We start from the raw sequence: 7,058 nt of genomic DNA on the forward strand, positions 1-7,058 counted from the left end.
AAAAATTTTCACCGGTTCTGATATGCGTGCCAATTTTGGTGAGTTTTTGAGCATGTTTAGGGGGTCAAATTCCAGTTCAAAGAGGCGGCGGGAGAAAGAATAAAGAATAAAGAATAAACGCAGCAAAAACAATAGGGTCCTCGCCTTTGGCGAGGACTGCTCTGTGAACAGTCCTCTGCCTCCGGGCTCGGTCCCTAATAATACCACGGGGGGAAGAATAAAAGCAGAAACAGCCATAGTGAAATGTAAGATGAAGAGCTGCAGACACCAGGCTCTGACTGCACCTCTGCTAACAGCTCACCTCCAACAGGTAAACTTCTTTTACCTGCCCTGCTGTGGAAAAACATATACAGCAAAAATAAAAGGTGAACTTAGCTGTGGCTCAGCGCTCTGCTTTTAAATGTCATTACTCAAGACAAGCTGACATCAGTTAAACACACCTTCAGGCAGGTAGCCCAGGAGTAAGTAGTAGTGGCATTGTTAGTCTGGGGCATCTGAAGCTTCAGCCCTGAATGATTCACAAATAGCCCCTGATCTAAATTTTGTAGGCTATACTATATATTTGTTTAAAAAGTACAGGCCTACTAATAATAAAAAGCCCTGGATCCAATAATCTGTCATTCCATTAATACTTGTACTTGAATAAATGTACTTAGCTCCACCACTGTTTACATAAATGCATATAATTAACTATTTTCCCAGCTCTTGTCAATTAAATTTTATTGATAGCAGTTGTAACGTATTCTGTTTCTACTAAATACTAATTACTATGAACTACTGATATTTTTTATGTCACAATTCATAATTAAACTAGAAAGTTTACAAAAGTTATTAAAGGTAAATAAGGTGCTAGGATGCATTAAAAAGAATCAAAATAGAGCTTGTTCATCAAAAAAATTCCCCAGGACCCCTCTGCAGAGGTCTGGGCTAAGCCTCCAATGTTCTCAAATCCTAGACATGTCTCTGGTAAGTAGTTAGCTGGACAGCTAAACAATATGCTGAATGACAATTTTAGGCTCTTTAAAGCAGAGATTACTACAGATTCGGCTAATAGTTCTTCTGGGGTTCATCACTACCAGAGACAACAAATATTGTTTTTACATCAACATTTGATAAATTGTTTTTATAAAAAATATTGATCATAGCTGCTTTGATAGAATAAGCAGGCATACAGGAGATGGAGCGTGATTGGTTATCTGACAGTTCCACTGCAGACTATCAGCATGTAAAAACAAGCCAGTAATCTACCTTTTACTTCACTACCTTTGCCATTTATACCATTTATGCCATTTGGAGTCTGCTCTAAATGTGATCTAGTGTAGGGGGGAGAGCACGCCAAGTGCACCTCTACTGCTAACCAGCCGGTCCGCCCAGCTTACGTTGGCCCTCTCGCAGAGTGGTCTAAAGGCTGCTTCAGACCAAAGATTCCCCTTGAAATGACTTGCAGCTTGCAACTACGTGCACCCATTTGCAACTAAATGGCCTTGCAAAACAGTACAGTTCACACCGAGGCACTGAGCTGTGACTGGCTCTTGCGACATCTTGTAAACCACTGTCGTTTCTACAGCAACGGGTACGTTACGATGTAATGTAAAGCTGAACAGCACAGCAAACCCCAGAGAGCACATGGATGCATCAGCAGAGCCCTCAACTCTTCTTGTACGCAAGTGTCTGTGGTTAGATACCCTAACACAGGGTTACTCAATTAGAAATGCAACTGGGCTGGATTTTAGAAAATGTCGATGGGCCACATTTTCAGCGTGTGTACATATACATACATATAAATATATATATATATATATATACATACATATATATATATATATATATATATATATATATATACATATATATTCATGGCCCCCCTCAACATAATGCAGAAACAGAATAAAAAAGAGCTATAATGCACAGAAACATAGCAAGTGGCATAAAGAGTAACAAATAACACACTCTGTCTCTCTGCCTGCATCTCCCTCTCTCTCTTCTCCACACACACACATGCATACACCTCACCTGCTGACGTTTTCCTCAAAGGTCAGATACACAGGATATAGTTTTATACAGTTCATGGCAGCAACAGTCATGTTTTCAACAACAAATGCACCATATCAGCTCAATGGAAACAAATCTAACATGTCAATAAAATAGATATTCCTCCTGACATCACAAAAATGAGTGAAAAAGGTAACGTTATCTAAGCATGACGAACACAGACATCAGTATCAGTCAATCATCCTGCTCTCTGTCCCTCCTCTACTGAGGAGACTCACTGTCTGCAGGTCGGCTGCCTCACGTACATTTTCAGATAAAGTGTTAGCCTACATACAGACAGCTTTCATTTTAGTTAGCCCTGCGAGTGCGATGTGCTTGTGTAGACTGCGATTGTAAACCGCAATAGCGGTGAATGACAGACTGCGGACAAAGCGGATTGACATATGGCTTTCTACATGCTGAACACAGGTATTGATAAAGTATTGGCTTTTTATTGGCAGAGGTTTTATTGCACTTACTCACAGTAACAAGCGCAGTTGTTGTCAACTACAATAATCTTGAAGTTATACTGTCTGACTTCACTATTGTGTTTGTGTGTGTGTGTGCGTGCGTGTGTGTGCGTGTCTGTGTGTGTCTGTGTGTGTGTGTGCTGTGAGGAGGAGGTCAGCTCTGACATGCAGAGAGAAGGAGAGAGGCTGCTTTATGATGATACATGAAACCAAAACTTTGTAAGTAACGATAAGAGCCGATTACGGTGGAGATTATTATTATTACTATTATTATTGTTGTTGTGGTCTTGATTAAATTTTCCTTGGGCCATTTAATACCGGATCATGGTACCAATCCCTGCCCGGGCCACTCAGGGGTTGCTTCTGGGCTGCATGTGGTCCGCGGGCAGCTAATTGAATAGGCCTGCCCTAACATTAACTTTTATTTGCGTTGTATTGCATTGTCTTTGAAATGTCTGACTGTGATAGCTACGACTACTACCACTGTGTGTGTGCAACAGCCACTTCGTTGCATCTGGAATCTTTGGTGTGAACTGGCCTTAAGATGTGCAGCGTAAACTTTCTGAAATGATTTTGGATTTGGACAAAATTTTTTATTTTTCTACTGGACATATTTTACATCAGTATGCCTCCATAAATTGTTCCCCAACACCTCAAACCTCTTTTATAAATGTGAATTGAACAAAGGTACATTTATCCATTTGTTTTGTTCAAGTGATCACATCCAGACATTTTGAAAAGAGGTTCATGTGATTCAGGGGGTTACAGGTAAGCAGTTGACATTTTTCCCCTCATTTTACCTGTTAAACTAAACTTCGAAAAACCTTTTTGACACGGATACCAAATCTCTAGACTTGATAATTCTATTATTTCTGACGAAAAAGTGTATCCTGTTAGGGTGGTTATGGTCAGCATGTGGATATCAAAGATATCAGCTGTTGTCCCTCTGGAGAAACTGAGTGATAATCTCAATCATAAATCAGACAATACTGGAAACTTTGGAAACCCTTGCATCCCTTCTTACAGAGACATTGACTGGTTTGTCCCTGATGGGTAAAGGCTGTTTGTTCAATATGTATGTGCTATGCTATTTATTTATTTCATGTCATATCCCTGTTTTTTCTCTCTTTCTTTCTTTCTTTCTTTCTTTCTTTCTTTCTTTCTTTCTTTNTGCTATTTATTTATTTCATGTCATATCCCTGTTTTTTCTCTTTCTTTCTTTCTTTCTTTCTTTCTTTCTTTCTTTCTTTTTTATGTATTGAAGCATCTGTTGTTGATTTGGAGTGGGACTGTTCTGTTGTGGGTATATGTTTTGTTTTTTGCTGTTGTTGTTGTTGTTGTTGTTGAAAGCCCCAATTAAAAATACAAATATTTAAAATAAAAATAATAAAATATATTAAAAATAAAATAAAATAAAATATAATAAAATAAGTGTAGTGTAAGAAAAAAACTATAAAAACAGCACTACTACAAACTATCAATATTCCATGGAATGTGAAGTAATTCATGTAAAATATTGTATGAAACTAAAATTAAATGTAATAATTACAAATAATAATGATAAATCACAGTAATGGGACATAATGGGAAATAGCCTCCAAGCAGCAGCCGCATTGAAGTACCAAATCCTGTACCATTAGCTGACAGTGACCAGAAGAGGGCAGTGGAGGACAGTTAACGAAGCAGAGCTGCTTAATAGAGCCACACTGTGACAAAGAGTGGGACTGCCCTCCTGCAGCTCAGAACCAGCTGCACCTCACTCAGACTGTCTCTGAGATTGGTTAATATGTCCTCACCAATTATGGGCCAGAAAGCTTTCCAAAAGTCTGCAGGTAGGCTGTGTATCCCTGGTGCCTTGCCCCTCCAGGCAGCAGCTCCTCAGCAGAAATCTGCCATCTCCAGCTCTGCATTTGCCTCCACAGGGACACTCAAAACTCTTGAATTCTTGAACAGCTTCTCATAGAAAGCAACTGTACACTAACAAATCTCTGTAGGCTCTTGCAGCAGTTGTCCGCTGGCAAATCATAGCGACTGCATGAGGTCTTCTCTGCCCATTTTTGCACTCACAACCCAAAAAAACTAAGAGGGAGCACCCATTTTATTGTCATTTTGAAAGTGAGGATGAACCAGAGAACCTTGAGCAGAGGAAGACTTCAATATGTCCTCTCTGAGAATAAAGACTTGATCTGATCCAACTGGGTGTTTAACAATTTTTGACTGAATTTAACTGATGCTTGAAACAGTACATTTATTGTGTCCGGCCAAAGATTAGTTTTCTTTGGAGTGAGCAGGAGTTTGGTGTACTGAAGCTAGGTTAGATGAAGATGCTATCAAGTGTCCTTCAATAATTTGATTAAACAACTCTTGGAAGTGTCCTGTGGTTTCCTGGTGGTTTCTATTGCTGCATTCACTAGTCTCTAAAAAACATAATCATAACTCACCCATGACTGCTTTTGTGGCTTAGAAATCTCTTGTGAAGGAATAAGCACTTTCTAGAGCTGTTTAGTCATCCTGCTCTTACTTCCACTCAACAGATACTGAAACTTGGTCAGTGGCCCTTGGCGTCTGACCCATGCACTGAGGCAACCTTAGTGTCTATGAGACACACCAGGCCGCTCATTTAATAGATGTTCAGAGTAACTGACATAGTATGAAAAGCAAGAAATTCCCCATGTGGAGAAGTCGAGGTGGACTAGTGGGTCAAATACAGGACTTTCACTCAGGAGACTGCTGTGCATGTCCCATGTGAAATCAAAAGTCAACGGTGAGTTATTTAAACTACATAACCCTGCGTGTCACGTGACAAAATTCAGGGTGAAATACACCCTACCAAAGGAGAGCCCTCCTCAGCCTCGGAGGTCGTAGCACTGTAGCACTACACTGGTAAAACAACCACAATTGGATTTTAATCCTGGACAGCAACAGACAAGAAAAGTACTGATGACAATTGTGGCTGGATATGTGGTGGATAAAAAGTTGCTCCATAATCACAGGGAAATAATGGGCACAGGCAACAGAAGACCCTCAGGTAAAGACAAAAAAAGAAGCTATTTAGCCTTAGCTAACATTACACTTACTGGAGATTACCCTGACAACATTTCTGGGGAGTTGACAAACTATACATTTTTGGAATCGTTAGAACATGAAGAAAATGGAAACTTATGTGTCCTTTTTTTCAAACTCTCTATGGTGGCCATTTTGGATTTTAAAAATGGTGATTTAAAAAAACCCCAAAAAGTCAGGTTCCAAGCCTTGCAGGTGTTTACTTTCATGGCTAAATGTACATTTTGTTTACTCAGATATTCACATAAACTAAGAACAGTCGCTTGGATATTCACTAATTGAATTTGATGGTCGAAGGTCAAAGGTCAAGGTCACTTTGACCTCATAAAACATGTTTTTGGCCAAAACCAAGAATCCATATGCTAACATTTTACACAAATGTCTAATAGGAAAAAAATCATGAAGTAGGATCATTTTGTATCCAAAAGGTCAAAGGTCAACTTCACTGTGACATCATAATGGGGCGGCAGTCCATAGGGACTTGGGTTGGGAACCGGAGGGTCACCTGTTCAAGTCCCCGTCCGGATTAAATATGGAGCGTGGACTGGTGGCTGGAGAGGTGCCAGTTCACCTCCTGGGCACTGCTGAGGTGCCCATGAGCAAGGCACTGAACCCCCCAACCGCTCGGGGCGCCTGTCCATGGCAGCCCCCTCACTCTGACATCTCTCCACTTAGTGTATGTGTAGGTCCTGTTTGTGCATGTGTGTGTATTTCGGACCTGTGTGTTAATTACAACAGAGTGAAAAAACTGAATTTCCCCTCAGGGGGATTAATAAAGTATATAAAATCCAAATTGTCTTTAGCCAACTCTCCAGCGGCATAAAGTCTGTGTCGAAAACCATTGACATAATCAATCAAATTTACAGGAGGCAGCCAGGGGACCTATGTATGACAAGTTTTAATAAATGCCGACACATCCCTCTTCATACGAGGCCAGAAAAAATGTCTCAATAGCTGACCATACGTCTTACTCACACCAGAATGACCAGACTCATCATGAGCAACATGTAACACTGACTGTCTGAGCTTAGTTGGCAGAACTATTCCTGGGTCACGCAAATTACTGCCACCTCTACCTTCCCCAGAAAAAGTCCTACCACAATGGCTAGATGACTCCATACGACCGGCAACAACACTGTCCCTGTTCCCATAACCCGCCCAGGGCTCACCAAAACTGACCCGCTGCGTCAACTCATAATCATCGGCCAAAGCTGCCGCCTCAGCCGCGGTTTCTGCCTTCTGCTCACTAAAATAAGTCACCAAATGCATAGGAACAGAATTTTTAAATTGCTCCAGCACAATTAGGTCACACAAACCCTCAAAGTCATCCACCTCTGCAGCAGAACACCAACGATTGAAATGGGTGTTCAATGGAGGTCAAGGCATTCATTAGTGGACCTCTTCCAAACATAGACAGGAAGATAAACAAGTTCAGCCGGCTGCTTCAGCTGAACACATGGCTGTCCAAAGAGTGTGCGCACAGAGGATTGCACT

The sequence above is a fragment of the Epinephelus moara genome, chromosome 14 (assembly GCF_006386435.1).
Source record: "Epinephelus moara isolate mb chromosome 14, YSFRI_EMoa_1.0, whole genome shotgun sequence".
NCBI classification, from domain to species: domain Eukaryota; kingdom Metazoa; phylum Chordata; class Actinopteri; order Perciformes; family Serranidae; genus Epinephelus; species Epinephelus moara.